This window comes from Bacillus rossius, chromosome 1 (genome assembly GCF_032445375.1).
Source record: "Bacillus rossius redtenbacheri isolate Brsri chromosome 1, Brsri_v3, whole genome shotgun sequence".
Lineage (NCBI taxonomy): Eukaryota > Metazoa > Arthropoda > Insecta > Phasmatodea > Bacillidae > Bacillus > Bacillus rossius.
This window is the reverse complement of record NC_086330.1, coordinates 366,300,082-366,317,426: the sequence shown is the minus strand read 5'-3', so window position 1 is coordinate 366,317,426 and position 17,345 is coordinate 366,300,082. Positions and strand designations below refer to the sequence as shown.

At 44.8% G+C, this 17,345-nt stretch overlaps 1 protein-coding gene across 1 annotated transcript in view; it reads right to left on the bottom strand.

Annotated features, from left to right (window-relative positions):
* Positions 1-17,118, bottom strand: part of LOC134528393 (uncharacterized) — a 223,162-nt gene extending 206,044 nt beyond the window's left edge. The window contains exon 1 of the mRNA XM_063361984.1: positions 16,930-17,118. The gene's annotated coding sequence lies outside the window, so the exon portion shown is untranslated. The remainder of the gene's footprint in view (positions 1-16,929) is intronic.
* Between the last annotated feature and the right edge of the window lie 227 nt (positions 17,119-17,345).

The following is a 17,345-nucleotide window of genomic DNA, read 5'->3' as shown; positions in this document are numbered from 1 at the left end:
AAATAGAGCCACGGAATTTTCGCGCATTCATTTAGTCGCAAGCTAGAATGCAAACCTCCACACTGTGGCACTGTGTTCGTGATTGGACCGCAGTTATCTGGACACGCCCCTCTGCGACCGTGAACCAACGATGTCCAGCTAGGAGAGAAGTAAGCGAATCAGGTATTGCCAAATAACAAGGATAAAATTGTCCTCGCTAAGAAATCAACCAATGGGAAAGTAAACATGGGTCGAGCACACCTATAACTTTAAATTCTAACCAGAGGCCAGAGGAATCCGCGAAATTTCCGGGACTCTAGGAATAAACTGTTGGTGCAGATATACCTTGTTGCAGTGTAATAGGCGTTCATGTTTATTCGCGAAAAATTGCCTGCCCCTATCAATCAGCAATGTGATACGGCAGACCTCGAGAGTGATGGTGCTTCCGACAACCGTGTGTGGTCGACGGTGGAGTGGGCGTCACGGCCGTGCTTGGCCGCTATTGGCCAGCCGTGGCTCCGCGCACTCACCCCTGCTGGTGCCGACACGGCGTCTCCTCCCCCCCCCCCCCCCAACCCAACAGCTGCTCCGGCCGTGGTGGGGTCAAGGCCACGTTTATGTACTACCCGCAAAGAGCGCATCGTAGCAAAGAAGACAGACCCGGAGACTTCGCGGATTAGTTTGGCGTCCAGCTGAAATTCAAAGCTAACGTGTTTGCTCCACCAGCGTTTGCTTTCCCATTAACGCTTAGTGAGAACAATTTTTATCTCTTCAATCGGCACTGCCCGATACGCTTACTCCTCTCCCAGCTGGGCATCGTTGGCTCCCGGGCGTGTCCGAGTAACTACGGTCCAATTATTAGAGACCGGAAAAATTCGCGGGTTCAATCACCTGTAGGATGAACTCCATAGTTATTCGTACACCCGGGCAGATGTCACCCACTCATTGGCTGCTGTCTCGTGAGACGTCCCAACGTAGCAGCCTGTGATCCGATAAAGCTTTGGTAAGGCGTTTCTCATTGGCCCAGAGTCATCCAGGTGAGTTGTGAGCCAATAGCAGAGGCAGCACTATTTGTATTTTAGCCTGTCGCGAAATGAATACGTGAATTTTTCCGGTCTCTATGCATGTTGCACACAGCCGGTCTGGAAATGTTCTCGCGACAAATGCGTGGCGCTCGAATCAGCCAACGAGCGTGCATGATCGCAGCCCGGAGGGAAGCAGCGCTGTCGGCTCTGGTAGCACGGGCCCACGAGGCGGCACTCTAAGTGGAGTGGCATTGGCAGGCACTTGGCACCCGGCCGCGAGCCAGGAAGCTCTCGGCACACGAGCTCGGGTCGCTAGCTCGGCGCCTTCCGTGCTCGCCTGCGAATCGTTACGACACCAATCACCTGTGTTTTCGTACCATGTGCGTCTCTGCCTGAGGACGGGAGCAGATAGCAGTTCCCGAAACGACGCTTGTTTCTATTTTAGAAAACTATCGTGTTTGTTTCGTCTTTTCGTTTCGTCGTGTTTTTATCTCGTTTCAACTGTTGTGCTGAATTTTTTTGGGCTCAATATTTTTGCGCTGTCATCATTTGTGGAGGTTTTATCGTTCTCTTCGGTTTTTGGAAAACTATTGTGTTTGTTTCATCTTTTCGTTTTGTCGTGTTTTTTGTCTCTTTCAACTGTGTGCTGAATTTATTTGGGTTCAATATTTTTGTGCCGTCATTATTTGTAAGGGTTTTTTCGTTCTGTTAGTCTATTTTTCATGTTTTTTCTTTGTTTGTTGAATTCCTTTTATGGAATATTATGTGGTGTTTATATCCTGTTGACAACAGCAATTTTTTGCTTAATTTGTAGAGACCGGAAAAATTCGCGGATTCATTTCATGATATGCTAGAATCCAAACAACTGTACCTTTATATTGCTTCTGTGATTTGAAGGACTTTGAGCCAATGGAAAACCTTCAACCAAAAAAGTATCTAATCGCAAGCGTCCCAGTTGACACATGTCACGAGTCAATAGCCAATGAGCAGGTGGCATTTGCCTGAGTGTGTAGGGGATTGTGGAGTCTATCCTAGAGGTCATCGAAAGCGCGAATTTTTCCAGTCTCTATTAATTTGTGTTCTTGTCTTTTATGTTTTTTGTAGTTTTCTTCTACAGACATACGTGTGCTTAGCAATGGCGTATGTTCAAAAACATACATCAAGTCATGCACTCCCATTGCACAAATCTTTCAAAGATAATACCAATCACAGTGATTCAGTGCGGAAGCACAACGCGTCCCGAGTGGCTCGGTCAAACAAGGCGACGACTTCCCTCGCAGACGGCCGCCAATCGCACTGAAGGAACCGCTGGTGCGGGTACACCCTGTTGCAGTCTGATGAGAGTTCCGACAATGACGCTTCGACATTTGTTGACATCCGCGAGTAATTAGCCGTTTCCAACGTTCGCCCGCGCAGTAGCGCCATGCGCGGGTCCCTGCTGTGCTTGCGAACAGCTCGCAGGTACCTACACGACAGGTGCCAATTGACGTTACAAACACACGCTGAAATTTACAAATAAATATTTTTCTCGTTTTTGTCACTTTATACCTTTATGTCGGACTTTTAACCCGCGCGTTTTTTTTTATAAACACCTTTATTTTTTTACACATTTTTGTGGAGTGCTACTACCACAAATCATTAAAATTAAATAATTTTCCTTCAAATACAAAATTCGCGTTTTTTCCATTTAAATATTTTCTCTGTTATTTATAGGGACCGGAAAAATTCGCGGGTTCAATGACCTGTAGGATGAACTCCATAGTTCTACGTACACTCGGTCAAATGTCACGCACTCATTGCTGCTGTCTTGTGAGACGTCCCAACGTAGCAGCCTGTGATGCGATAAAGCTTTGGTCGGGTGTTTCTCACTGGCCCAGAGTCATCCAGGTGAGTTGTGAGCCAATAGCAGAGGCAGTACTGAGGTATAACTATTTGTATTTTAGCCTATCGCGAAATGAATTCGCAAATTTTTCCCGGTCTCTATCTATCAATAGCCTCCCGGCTACAACGTGTGTTGATTCTAGCGTATCTGGAAAGGAATCAGCTCGTGGTTCGCCAGGGCGAGTCTACGGTAAGTATAAAGGAAGCTGGCTTGCAAGTGCTTGAAGCCTGTGAACCCGCGGAGCCCTCGAGCTCCTGGCGACCAGTGTCACGTGCTCCCGTCCAGACAGCCGCGTGTCCGCCGCGCTCCTGGCGGCGAGTGTGGCAGCGCTCCAACCTGTCCCCCGCGCGCCAAGGTCAGCCCCGGGACCACGCCCCACCGGCCGGGCGCCTCTCGGCTCGCCGCCACGTGCCGCCACCTGCACTAGGCACGTCCTGGCCAGGGACGTCGGAACAGGGGGGGGGGGGGCAGGGGCGAGTCGGCCCCGTGCTGTATGCATGGGGGGGGGGGGGGGCGAGAGTAGCATTTCGCTCCCCTCCTTTTCCCAGAATAAATGTTTGGTCCTAGTAGTATTTTTCTCAACCAGTAGTTACAAACGTTGTATTGGTGATCACATCGATTAGAAAATCAAATTTATGATTGTCAGTATACTGTCAAATGAATGCAAATTCCTAGATGGTATTTTATTTAAATTGTACTACATCTACTTTCAGAGTAGTATTTAATACATACTACGTCATCAAATTCTTGGAATGGTATATTTAATATTTTGATTCAGAAACTCATTAAATAGCACAATTTTGCATCTAAAATTACAAATTTTTCCGGGGTAGGGCCCCCGGGCCCCCCGCTCTAGGACTGAGGTAAGTGTTATACATCTTTTCGCCCCCCCAATCATGAAAAAGTTCCGACGTCCCTGGTCCTGGCGCCGGACTAGACCCCACGACATTCGTCACAGTGCAGTCCGAGGTATCTGTTCATTAGTAGGGCCTTGCATTTTTTTTCGCGAAAAAAATTTCCAGACCAGCTGTGTGTTAAAACTTTGTAGCATTGTCTGTGTTCCGTGGTTGGCTGGGTTTATTTCTACTGTCAGCGCACCAACCACAGCCGTCCAGTGCGGAAGCAAGAGCGTCATGAATGGCTCGGATAAACAGGGCAATAGCTTTTCTTGCAGACGGTTGACCATTTACAAGGAAGTAACACAGATATACCTTATTGCAGTCTAATCAACGATCAGATTATTTCGTGAGAAGTGCATGCCCCTGTTTTGCGTGATCGGGTTTAGTTTCTTTCAGGTACATGTCTACTGTTAGAACACCAGTCACAGTAATTAATAGAGACCGGAAAAACTCGCGGATTCATTTTCACGATATGCTATAATCCAAACAACTGTACCTTTATATTTCTTCTCTGGTTGGCTCACAGTTTATCTGAAGGACTCTGAGCCAATGGAAAACCTTCAACCAAAAAAAGGAATCGAATCGCAAGCGTCCCAGTTGACGGGTGTCACGAGGCAGTAGCCAATGAGCAAGTGGCATTTGCCCGAGTGCGTAGGGGATTGTGGAGTCTGTCCTAGAGGTCATCCAAAGCGCGAATTTTCCCAGTCTCTAGTGATCTGTCTTGTAAAGCCGAGGGGCGAGCCCGGGCCTCTGGCACTTGCGGACGCCTGGAGTCGAGGCTGCACCAGATCAGCTCGCGAGTGCCGGTGTTGTTCGACCACGCCTCCACGAGAGCCGCCCCCTCCAGCCCGGGGCTGGCCGCCGGGTCGACACCGTTACAGCCCCGCCACTGCACAGTTACGCAAACACGGCGCCGCCAGCCGCGACGAGTGCGTGCTGCGTCTCCCGCGGGCTGGTCACCAGCACCCGGCGCCCGGCGAGCATCCAAGGTCGCGGAACAAGCTGCGTGGTTACTATAACAACTACCGACCATCGATGACGTACTGAATGTATATACCGTGACCTGATGACTAGGGGCAGGCATTTAGTCGCGAATAAACCCGAACGCCTTTTAGACTGCAACAAGGTATATACCCGCACCAATAGTTTATTCCCTGTGACTGGTGGCCGTCTGCGAGAGGAGTCGATGCTTAGGGCCATGCATAGGGACCGGAAAAATTCGCGGGTTCAATGACCTGCAGGATGAACTCCATAGTTATACGTACACTGGGTCAAATGCCACCCACTCATTGGTTGCTGTCTTGTGAGGCGTCCCAACGTAACAGCCTGTGATTCGATAAAGCTTTGGTCGGGTGTTTCTCACTGGCCCAGAGTCATCCAGGTGAGTTGTGAGCCAATAGCAGAGGCAGCACTGTGGTATAACTATTTGTATTTTAGCCTATCGCGAAATGAATTCGCGAATTTTTCTCGTCTCTAGCCATGCATATTTCGCGAAAAGATTCTGAGACCAGCTGAAAGTTCAAACATTGTCATATCGTCTGTGTTTCGTGATTGGGTCGGTTTCTTTCAGGCACACGTCTACTGTCACAACACCGATCACAGTAATTCAGCGCGGAAGCAAACGCGTCCTGAGTGGCTCGGTCAAACAAGGCAACGACTTCTCTCGCAGACGGCCGCCAATCACAAGGAAGAAATCTCTGATGCTTATATACCTTGTTGTAGTCTAATAGGTGTTCATATTTTTTCGCGAAAAGTACCTACCCCTATCGATGCCTTATTTGTAGAGACTGGAAAAATTCGCGGATTCATTTCGCGATACGCTAGAATTTAAATACACATACCTTTAAGCTGCTTTTGCTATTGGCTTACTGTTAATTTTGACGACTCCGGGCCAGTGAGAAATCCTCAACCAAGGAAGTGCGAATCACTGGCAAATCAGTTCAGACGACTCACAAGTCAGCAGCCAATGAACTGGCGTTATCTGCCAGAGTATGCAGAGGACTGTGTAGTCTATCCTGAAGGTCATCGAAACTGCGAATTTTTCCAGTCCCTACTTATTTGATCGAGCCACTCAGGACTCGTTTCCTTCCGCACTGACTCAGCTGTGATTGGTGTTGGTAACAATCGACATGTACCTGAAAGAAACTCACCCAATCACGGAACACAGATGATGCTACAGTGTTCTTACTTTCATATGGCCTCGCATTCTTTTCGCGAAATATGCATGATCCTACTTATGAGTAGGAACACACATTTCGGAGGGTTTATATTACACTGGTGCTAGATTTAAATGTCTGAAATAAAATTAAAATCTAAAAAAAAAAAAGTAATTTTGATTTATCGTTGAAAAAAAAATGTCCATATGTCACTAACCAAATGTAGTTTATTCAACGCATATGTAAATAATTCATTGTTTGCTGGCCCTTTGGCGTCACTGATTTATACTGTGACGATAACGGAACACACACCGCATGTCGGTTACGTAATCTCGGAATGCGGTACGTGCTTGGCAGAGCGTGGAGGATACAGCAGTCTCGGCGAGTGCTCGTATTCAGCGCGCCACAATCACTGGCTTACCACCTGCCCCCAACGCCGTCTAACGACGTGATAGGCTCAGTACGAACACTCTTGCCCAGGGCTCTACAAATCTCGGGTGCCAGGTCGCCTAACTTTTCCTTGCTGGCGACTAACTTCCGCCTGTAACTACACTGCAGTTTTGAAACTTCAGCAAATGTTGCTGTGCAAAAATATCTGCGTTCGGAAAACCGGGACGGGTTTTTAAATGGTTTGCGCGTGTTTTATTTGCGGTACGCAACACGACGTGAGCTCGTAGATAAATGAAGTACTTGTGGTAGATCGGTCGTCAGTTTCCCCTGCAGCGAACAGATCCCCCACCCGCGAATGCAGAGCCCGCGCGCCCCAAACGTGTGGCAACATCGCATATTCACAACCCGGCAACTGCGCTACCTGGAAACAGAGTGCGACATTTCCTGGCTCTGTGTCGTTCACTAGTCCGCTGCGCGAGGAGCGATAAATAATTAAATAAGCGGCCAAGTAAGATTGGGTTTCCAACTACAAATGAAAAACATGAGCGAGCGCACAGCAGGCCATGCGCACGACTGTGCAAAATCGGTTCACGATTTAAATCTTACTTTTTATTTCAGCCAATGAAATTTTACGACATATTTGACATCTGTTGACAGTGTTAGTATGTAACTATATTGTTACGATTTATTATGTGGGGAGAATGGGGTTCGTAAAGGATATCCCAGTTAAGTTTTATTACAGTCTTATTTATTACTAATATTTACATTAATAATAAACAATTGTATTTAAAAATGTACGATCTCAAATCACTGGCACTTAAAATATATCGCTATTTTTATTATTAATATTAGAGACCCGATTAATTCACGTTATTTTCTCTCCACGGCCCCCCACCCCCCCTCAACCCCACATAAACATTACATACATTGGTTACTGACAAAATTTTATCATGAACGTAATTTCAAATGATTCGCTCAATTTAATTTAATTTTAAAATTTAATATTGTTGTCTTTTTATAGATGACGTGTAAACACTACCGATGATTCACTAATAATGTGCAGTGATGGTGATTTATCGCGGCAATATTTTTGCGCCAAGATTGACTGCAATTTATTGCAATCAACTCTTAAAACTGGAATAAATGTATTATTTTACATATTATAATTACTTTAGGGCCATTTACGGACATTCGATTTTGCAGTACATGTTTCCTTATTTGTCTGAGTTAACTGCGGAACGATATTTATTCGCCGATAAGAAACAATAGGAAATTAAACGTTGCCAATCACCGTCTATAATCATTATTATAGTATGCAAGGTATCGTGCAGTCTATTGTAGAGGTCATTGAACCGGCGAGTTTTTCCAGTCCCTATCCATGATTATGGGCAGGCTTTTCCCGAATAAATCTGAATGTCTCTTAGACTGTAACAAGATATACCCGCACCAACAATTTCTTCTTTGTGATTGGCGGCCGTCTGCGAGAGAAGTCGATGCCTTATTTGACAGAGCCACTCATCAGGACGTGTTTGCTTCCGCACTGAATTACTGTGATCGGTGTTTTATAGGTAGAGACCGGAAAAATTCGCGGGTTCAATGACCGGTAGGATGAACTCCATAGTTCTACGTACACTCGGTCAAATGTCACCCACTCATTGGCTGCTGACTTGTTTGTCGTCTGAACTGATTTGCCTGTGATTCGGCACTTCCTTGGTTGAGGATTTCTCATTGGCCCGGAGTCGTCAAAATTAACAGTAAGCCAATAGCAAAAGCAGCTTAAAGGTATGTGTATTTAAATTCTAGCGTATCGCGAAATGAAACCGCGAATTTTTCCGGTCTCTGGTGTTGTAACAGTGGGCATGCACCTGGAAGAAACTCACCCAATACACGGAATACAGACGATGCTGCAGTGTTTTAACTTTCAGCTAGCCTCGGTTTTTTTTCCCGCAAAATATGCATGGCCCTACCCATGATATTAAAATCAGCTTAATTCTGTTGAAAATATTTGTGGCGGAACAACAAATGCAAGAGAGGTATCTAAGTAGTTGCAGTTGTAGAAGTAGGACGGAAAAACGAAAAGATCAACACGGCTTGTTGGACGGAGCCGTAAGGACGTTGTTGTCGTCTCAGTCCGCTGCGAGCACCGTCCTTGGCCGCCTTCGGCAGACTCCACTCCGGAAGCTGCGCGCGGCCTTTTGTGTCCATCCGCGGCTCTTCCCATTCACGGCAGTCGCTGCCCCGTGACCTTGATCGCTGGTCGCGCCCCGTGTCCCAGGGAGCAGGAGACATCGCCCCCACACCCGAGTTCCTCCGGGCACTTGGGGCGCCCACGCCCGGCGACTGAAACAGTCCTGTTCGTTTCCGGCACCGAGGTGGAGGCGCTACAAACCGGACCAATTCGCGGGTTCATTTCACGATATGCTATAATCCAAACAACTGTAGGCCTATCTTTATATTGCTTCTGTGATTGACTCACAGTTTATCTGAAGGACTATGAGCCAATGGAAAACCTTCAACCAAAAAAGTATCGAATCGCAAGCGTCCCAGTTGACAGGTGTCACGAGTCAGTAGCCAATGAGCAGGTGGCATTTGCCTGAGTGTGTAGGGGATTGTGGAGTCCACCCTAGAGGTCATCGAACTCGCGTATTTTTCCAGTCTCTACTTATACCATTTTTGCTCACTGTTTTCTGGAGTGCTCTGAGCCAATGAGAAAACCTCCAGCCCACAGAAGTATCCAATCACAGACAACCCACTTAGGCTCGGATACGTTGCTTATGCTGACAAAGCAGTCAACAACACACTAATCCTATTCTTTATAGGCGTTTATTTTAACTTTTATCCTCTTGATATAAACCCCGAGGGGTATGCAAAAAGACATTTTCTTTTCCAAATTTTTCGTTCTGTATAACATTATTAACCACTACTTGCTCTTTAATTCTTTATTTTGGTTTAAGGGTGTAATTCCATTATATATTTTTTATAATTATTATATAGATTATATGATTAAATGCGATTATTATATATGTATATTTAAGCAACATATATTTGTTCATATAGATTTCCGTTAATCAAATCCATTTTAGTGCCGGTCCACGTATAATCCATTTTAAAAAACACATTTATACTTACTCCGGTGGTTCGATTACCATGCAGGGAATAATTAAACTCTAGAGACACCTAAACATAGAATGACTATAGATGTAACGACAATACGTTTACAACACACAGTTCAAATTCATTAAAATATTATCCGAACGTGTTAGACATGCTACACAAATAAAAATTAAAATTAGGTAAGCAAGTGATAACGAAAGACAGAACTAAAAACTAGTAAATAACCCAAATCCAATTTTGTCAGTTTTTAAACACGGACTTAAGCATTCTGAGCAGGAAATGTTTCAAGAGCGCAGGGACCAGACGGGGGGAACTGCCACCCACTCGGTGAGGCAGCCAATGACGTAGTCGAAACGCGATGCACAAGAGGCGCGTCCCGCCGTTTTGCGCGTGTTTCGTGCATCGAAGTCTCCAGCAGCTGGCTGCGTCGCGCCGGTCGCCGCTCGTAGCCAGTAACAACTCGGACCAATGAGCATTCAGATAAGTGTTACAGACACTTTTCTCCTCCCCCCTCCCTTTTCCTTCCGTCCAGGGCAACCTCAGCGTCTTACACTTACACGCCCTTGCCCAAGGAGTTGGGGATTGTCAGCAGATGGCATGTGTTACGTAACTGAAGACACTTTCTAACTCCGTCGTTAAGGCCCCTGCCTACCCAGGCATGCATACGGTGTGCACAGCTTCAGAAAAAAAACACGCGATTTGAAAACTTTTCTTTCCGACTAGAGCCTGTTTACTATAGCATATATATATATATATATATATATATATATATATATATATATATATATATATAAATATATAAATAAGAATATGCTGAGGGAGGATGAGTAGTTATGTTCCCGTATTTCGTTTTAAACATGTATTTTTGGGATGGTGAAAATATTAGAATTCCGTGTTTTCATAATAGATTTTTGGCATTAAACATACTGTACCTATTTTTGAAAGCACTCAAGGTACTTGCATGACATTTTTATCTTCATTTCTCCGCCGTATGAGCAACGTTAAATATCATCGTTTCCCTATGCACGACGAGTAGACTGCGCGCGCTAGTTCAGAGCCTTGAGCTCTTAGAGGTGACACCACGCTAGGAGCAGCAGCGAGCGTCGCACTTATCATTCCGCCTCACTGACACAAATACACCCATGAAAATGCGGGTCCCTTAAATACAGCAAATGACCTATAACTAGAGACCAGGAAAATTCGCGAATTCATTTCGCGATAGGCTAAAATACAAATAGTTATACCTCAATGCTGCCTCTGCCATTGGCTCACAGCTCACCTGGATGACTCTGGGCCAATGAGAAACGCCCAACCAAAGCTTTATCGAATCACCGGCTGCTACGTTGGGACGTCTCACAAGACAGCAGCCAATGTGTGGATGACATTTGACCGAGTGTACGTAGAATTATGGAGTTCATCCTGTAGGTCATTGAACCCGCTAATGTTTTCGGTCCCTACCTATAACTGTTTCCAAAACAGGGAATCAGGATTGCCAAAAATCCGCTTATCCCCGCCTCTTCCATTTGGCAATTTTGGCTGTCGCCTAGGTGCGTGCATCCACTCCACTCGCCAGATGTTGAACTGAGGTGTATAGTCTTCATTCTCTTTCTAACCACAGCGCGTGACGCGTTTTGACGCTTCACGGCGTAGTAATAAAGAAGAATGTATTATGAATGCCTCGTTGTTTTCAAGATTTTTCACGTGAATTTCCTCTGGAAAAAACGATCGTGAAAACCTGTTTCCAGCATTTCTCTCTATCTTTCTTTCTCTTTCTCGCACTTTTTTTTTGTGTAAAAAATATCGATTTAAAGAACAAGAGCAAGAACCGAACTTTATTTCGACATCGAGTGTTTGTTAAAGCTATTAGCGAATACGTGCTACTCAAAAATGTCGCAAGTTTTTATTTTTTTTCTGGTCGGTGGCACAGACAGCTCTAGCTAGCCAAACTACGACAACGGTTTTTTTCCCTCGCAATTTTCTTCTCTTTTTTTGACATGATAAAGACTTATAAATCGATTAACGCCGGCTGCACGCACGAAAAATTGTCACGTTCCGCCTGAGCCGAGCATGCAAGAACCGGCCAACCACCGCGCGAGAAAAACTTATATAATATCAAATAGGTTAAGGCGGGCTTTTTAACAAATTGTTCGTGATTATATTTAAACGAATTATTTAAATTAAATTTGCAAAAAACTGTAAATAATATTTTAAAATGAAAAAGTATTCAATTTTTCATCAATGTTTCTGGGACGCTTGCGATTCGTTACTTTTTTGGTTGAAGGTTTTCCATTGGCTCAAAGTCCTTCAGATAAACTTTAAGCCAATCACGGAAGCAATATAAAGGTACAGTTGTTTGGATTCTAGCATATCGTGAAATGAATCCGCGAATTTTTCCGGTCTCTAATTATCGTCCGTAAACCGACTTTACAGACAACCCCCCCTTTTTTTTCTGATCGGTGGCACGGACAGCTCTAGCTAGCCAAACTGCGGCAATTGTTTTTTTCTTCCTCGCAATTTTCCTTCTCTTTATCGTTTTTTTGTCGGTCGTTCTCGTCGTGACCCGCCGGATCGGTTTCGCCAGCCGCTCTGACCCGCGGCCACGAGCCGCCATGCCCTCGGCGCCCGCCGCAGCCTTGGCGTTCCGTTCCCGTCGTCAGTCTCTCTTAGGTCTGCCTTTCGCTCGAGCCGAACACGGAGGTAAACGCAATGCACGGTCACTCGACCTTGGGGGGGTGTCTCTCTCGCAATCTGTCGTTCTTGACCGTATTGCGGGGCTCGGTCACAACTGGGCGACATGTGGCCGCGGTTTGTAGACTTCGCGCCGCGTGCAAGAACAGAACAACACCTGTCGTGTTCCAACCAATGGGTAGAGACCGGGAAAATTCGCGAATTCATTCCGCGATAGGCTAAAATACAAATAGTTACACCTCAGTGCTGCCTCCGCTATTGGCTCACAACTCACCTGGATGACTCTGGGCCAATGAGAAACACCCGACCAAAGCTTTATCGAATCACAGGCTGCTACGTTGGGACTTCTCACAAGACAGAAGCCAATGAGTGGGTGGCATTTGACCGAGTGTACGTAGAAATATGGAGTTCATCCTGGAGGTCATTGAACCCGCGAATTTTTCCTGTCCTTACCAATAGGTCGGAATCCTCGCCTGTCCTCCCAAATAAGCGCCCTTCAAGGGTGGATTGGGAGTCGGCTTACAGATCGATTTAAAATTTTCAGAGGAAGTAATTTAGACAGAGCCGTCAGGGATTACTCCCCCCCCCCCTTGCTGCCAATAGCCAATAGCAGCAGCGATCGTGAGGAGGTGACTCCCCTTGCCTCCCGTCACTCCGATGCGGGTTCGAGTCCCGTCGGGGTCAGCCCCTGATTCCCGCGATGTGGAAACTTGGCGGACGTCTCTGGCGGCCGGCGCACTCGTCTTCTAAAAATGTCTGAACACGTGATAAAACTACATACTTCTCGGTCTTAAGGGGGCCCGCCTGGTCAGGGGCGTGTCTGGGTCAGTACGGGGGTTGCTGCTGCTTCTCCTCCAAGACGTCTCCTCCAAGATGTCTCCAAAGTGTTTCCTCCAATATGTCTCCAAGGTGTCTCCTCCAAAGTGTCTCCTCCAAGGTGTCTCCTACAAGGTGTCTCCTCCACGGTGTCTCCTCCACGGTGTCTCCTCCAAGGTGTCTCCTACAAGGTGTCTCCTCCACGGTGTCTCCTCCAAGGTGTCTCCTACAAGGTGTCTCCTCCACGGTGTCTCCTCCAAGGTGTCTCCTATAAGGTGTCTCCTATAAGGTGTCTCCTACAAGGTGTCTCCTCCACGGTGTCTCCTCCAAGGTGTCTCCTATAAGGTGTCTCCTATAAGGTGTCTCCTCCACTGTGTCTCCTCCAAGGTGTCTCCTATAAGGTGTCTCCTCCACGGTGTCTCCTCCAAGGTGTCTCCTATAAGGTGTCTCCTACAAGGTGTCTCCTCCACGGTGTCTCCTCCAAGGTGTCTCCTATAAGGTGTCTCCTATAAGGTGTCTCCTCCACTGTGTCTCCTCCAAGGTGTCTCCTCCAAGCGACGCAGTCTTCTCCTCGTGCAGAGGGCTACTACGAGATGTGAGCGGTAACCGTAACATATGGCGGAGAAATGAAGATAAAGGTGTAATGCAAGGCCCTTGGGTGCTTTCAGGAGTCTTTACCGGACGTTTCATGTCTAAAATTGATTCTGAAAACACGTGTTTTTAACCCTTTATACTCTCCTCAAAAATAAAGTTAAAAAAAAAAAATAACTAAATACGGAAACGGAACTATTCATCCACCCTCAGCTTATTCTTAAATGATTTTCGTTAACAAACATCAGTTGTAAGTATATCATCAGTGGTCTCTTCTGAAGTTCTGCACACCGTGTGTCTCTGTGTGTGTCAGGTAAGCGGGGCCTTAACAGTAGTATTGTGTCACAGGAACGTAAGCAGAATTTCATTTCGGGAGAATAAAGAACCACTTTACCAGCTGTTTTCTTTCAAATTATTTCCTTAGGTTGGTGGGAAAGATTGATTTTCTTTTAGGATTTCGTCGTTCGCTGGGGGGGGGGGGGGGTAATTCCCTCCATCCCCGCCTCCCTGTGTACGTCCCTAGTGTTTCATCCTTCCTGTCGGCCGGGTTTACACTCACTATATATCACACTATATATATCACTATAGATATGTATATATATATAACGTTCATGGTTCGGCAGTTTCGACAACGTAGTTCACAATTTGCGTGCTACAACCGACGCGGCGCGACGTGGAAAAAATCAAACGAATGGTAAATGATGAGAGCTATAATGTTTTGAAAGTTACATTATGTTCCTAAGTCATTATATGAAAAAAAAAAAACTAACTTATCATGCTTCTAAACGTTCAGCCCCGTCTAAGTCCGGCATGGTTTGAATATTAACATAATATTGTTCAAGACACTTAATCGACAATTGAAAAAGACCATTAGCTAAATAATCAACATTAAAGCAAATTTTTTTTTCTAATTTTTGAACACTCAGAATAAAAAAATAACAGGAGACAGTTATGACACGCCATGACACACTATTGTGACTTTTTTTTTGTAAATAAGGCGTTCAGCGATAATCACAAAATGTCTCTATTGTGCAGGTTGCGCGCGTTGTCCTAGGTCCATGTTTAGTCCATGATCTTGACGCATACGGCCCAGCCACAATCAAAATAAGCTTTTCACAAGCACAACACAGTATTATACATAACAGTTGAACTGGAACTCAATGTTATTCATGCTACAATCGTACATTACCATAAGCATTTACATAAGCCCGGAATTAGTACGATTAAGTAGAGCTAGCTTTAGTTAAACGATATTTGCTTAACACGCTGTTATTGCTAAAACCGTGATAATTTGTCTGCCAATCATAAGCTCTGAACGTCCTACTACATAAGTCACCATTTGTGGGCTGACTAGATTTTTCAAATTTTTTTTTTTTTATGTTCACACATGAAGTTAAGCTAAAAACAGCACGGGCCGATTTTCGAAGGGTAAAATATATTTCTGCATGTAACTGTGTAATTATTGTGCTATTTTGAATTTTAATATGTTAATACTATTTTCGAAGACTTTACCAAACAAAATTAACAAAGGAATGACTTTATGTTTATTTGTGTTGCAGCCAGACCGCTGTGCTAATTTTGCGTTGTGTGAGTGCTTATCGTTGTAACTATACATGTGTTAATACTACGGTATGTTTACTGTGTCCTAACTTTTACAAGTTCTGTGTTGCCAATATAATAGTTAGCTGGCGAAAACCGTTAGAGAATAGACTCTATGAGTAGAGACCTGCAAATTTAGCGGATTCAATGACCTCCAGGATAGACTATACTACACTCTACACACTCGGGCAAATGCCACCTGTTCATTGGCTGCTGACCTGTGAGTCGTCTCGACCGAGTGTCTGTGATTCGACACTTCTATGAGTGAGGGTCTCTAACTGGCCCTCATTACTCCAGATTAACAGTGAACCAGTGGTAGAAGCAGCGCTAAGGTATAATTATTTGAATTGTAGCATATCACGAAATGAATCCGCGAATTTTGCAGGTCTCTCTATCCATGAGTAAGATTTTTGTGCCCGTTGCAACTTGTTTACATGATACACTCTAGCTTGTAGGCGCGCCGTTACGCTCGAGAAAAAAAGGCTTTGTTTCTGCTGACTTCAGTGTTTAGTGGACTAACTACTATACTCAAGCTCTCTTTGAATAGGTCATTTATGACCTAATATTCACTATTTGTTGTTTCAATGCGGATGGAGTTGGCAATAACTTGTTTTGTCATAACATCTATATTTAAATATACATTGAACAAATCTTTATATCTAAATCGCATGTATTTTTCTATATTATTTTACAGTTATCTCCAAACTATTGCAAATGCTAACTTTTAATCTTAAAAAATAAGAATATATGTATTAATCAATAATTATTTCCAAGAGTTTAATGAATATTAACTCAACAATGTAACGCAAAACTGTGTTTTGTTTTATCTTTTGTGTTTTCATTGAACCTGAAACACTATATTATATTTTGTAAATACAATAGACGAAATACAACAGACAATTAACACTGGTAAGTACACAGGGTTTGTTAAAATTTAACTTAAAACATACGTTTTTTGCTGTTTTGATTGGTCAGGAGGGGAGGGGGACTTGTCACAATTTCTGCCCGGGCGAAGGAAAACCTAGATCCTCCCCTTCAACATGGCGGCGAATTGTCGAATTTGTATTTTTGTAAATCCATTACTAGCTGAAACGCAATAACGAAATATTTATTTTATTTGATATAAAATATCTGGCCACATAAGGAAATTGCCAATTCCAAGTGGTTTTATTGACGAGGCCTTGTAACATGGTACAAGCAAAGTCACTGTAGGACAACCACTTACAGAATATTCAAACCTATTAAGAATTCTGCGGCTGATGCATTTTATCGTCAGTTTACAACTTCTGAAACTCGGAATATCACTGTGATTTGTCCGGTTTTTAATTCCCAGATACTTATTTTATTCATAGTATTACCATTCGAAAAGTAAATATATCCATTTATATCACATAGCACACTGTATTTAACACATTTTCCCAATACTGATTAAATTAAGCCTGAGTGGTATTTACATTGCGAAATTTTTAGTGACTGCCTACCTAAAATATTAATTTAACATAAATTAATTTTTCTTTATTTTTGTGGGATTTTATGTAGTCTTTCGAGTTTAGACGTTAAATATTTACCCCACAACGAGTACCCTTTACGTGTGACATTTATTTATTCATGCACTCCGTTTAGTCGCACATTCCAACCTTCGACTATCTGTACAGGTCTTGCCGTCTCCTTTTTTTTCCTTCGTGGTTGTTAGTACTCTTGACAGTACGAAGGCGGAATAACCACTATGACATCACACCCCAGATAGCAAATATCTACGACAAGGTCCGGGAATGAGAATCACAGTTTACCTGGCGCTGCTGTTGCGGATGCAGGCTGATTCGCTGAGGACAACTCCACTCGCTGGACGGATTTGCAATAAAAGACGCGCGAAAAGTTGTAAATATGCTGGGAACAAAGGCACTGGTCGCGGCGGAGGTCGCCGCGTGACGTCAGAGAGGGAAGGTCGAGACGGACTCCACACGGCCCGACCCGCTCGACGTCTGTCCGCGCACTGGCTCCGTGGAGGACCGACAACCTGCGCGCGCACCCACCGGCCCGTGCCGGAGGGAGGGGGCAGCCGGCAGGTGCTCGTATACAATAAGGGGGAGAAGGGGAGGGGGTCAGGGCGGGTTCACAAAGCCACGCTCACCTCGCGGGGCACGACTCCGGTAATGTCGGTCTTTCTGAATGGGAGCTGATGAACGACCCGCCGGAAACCAGGTCG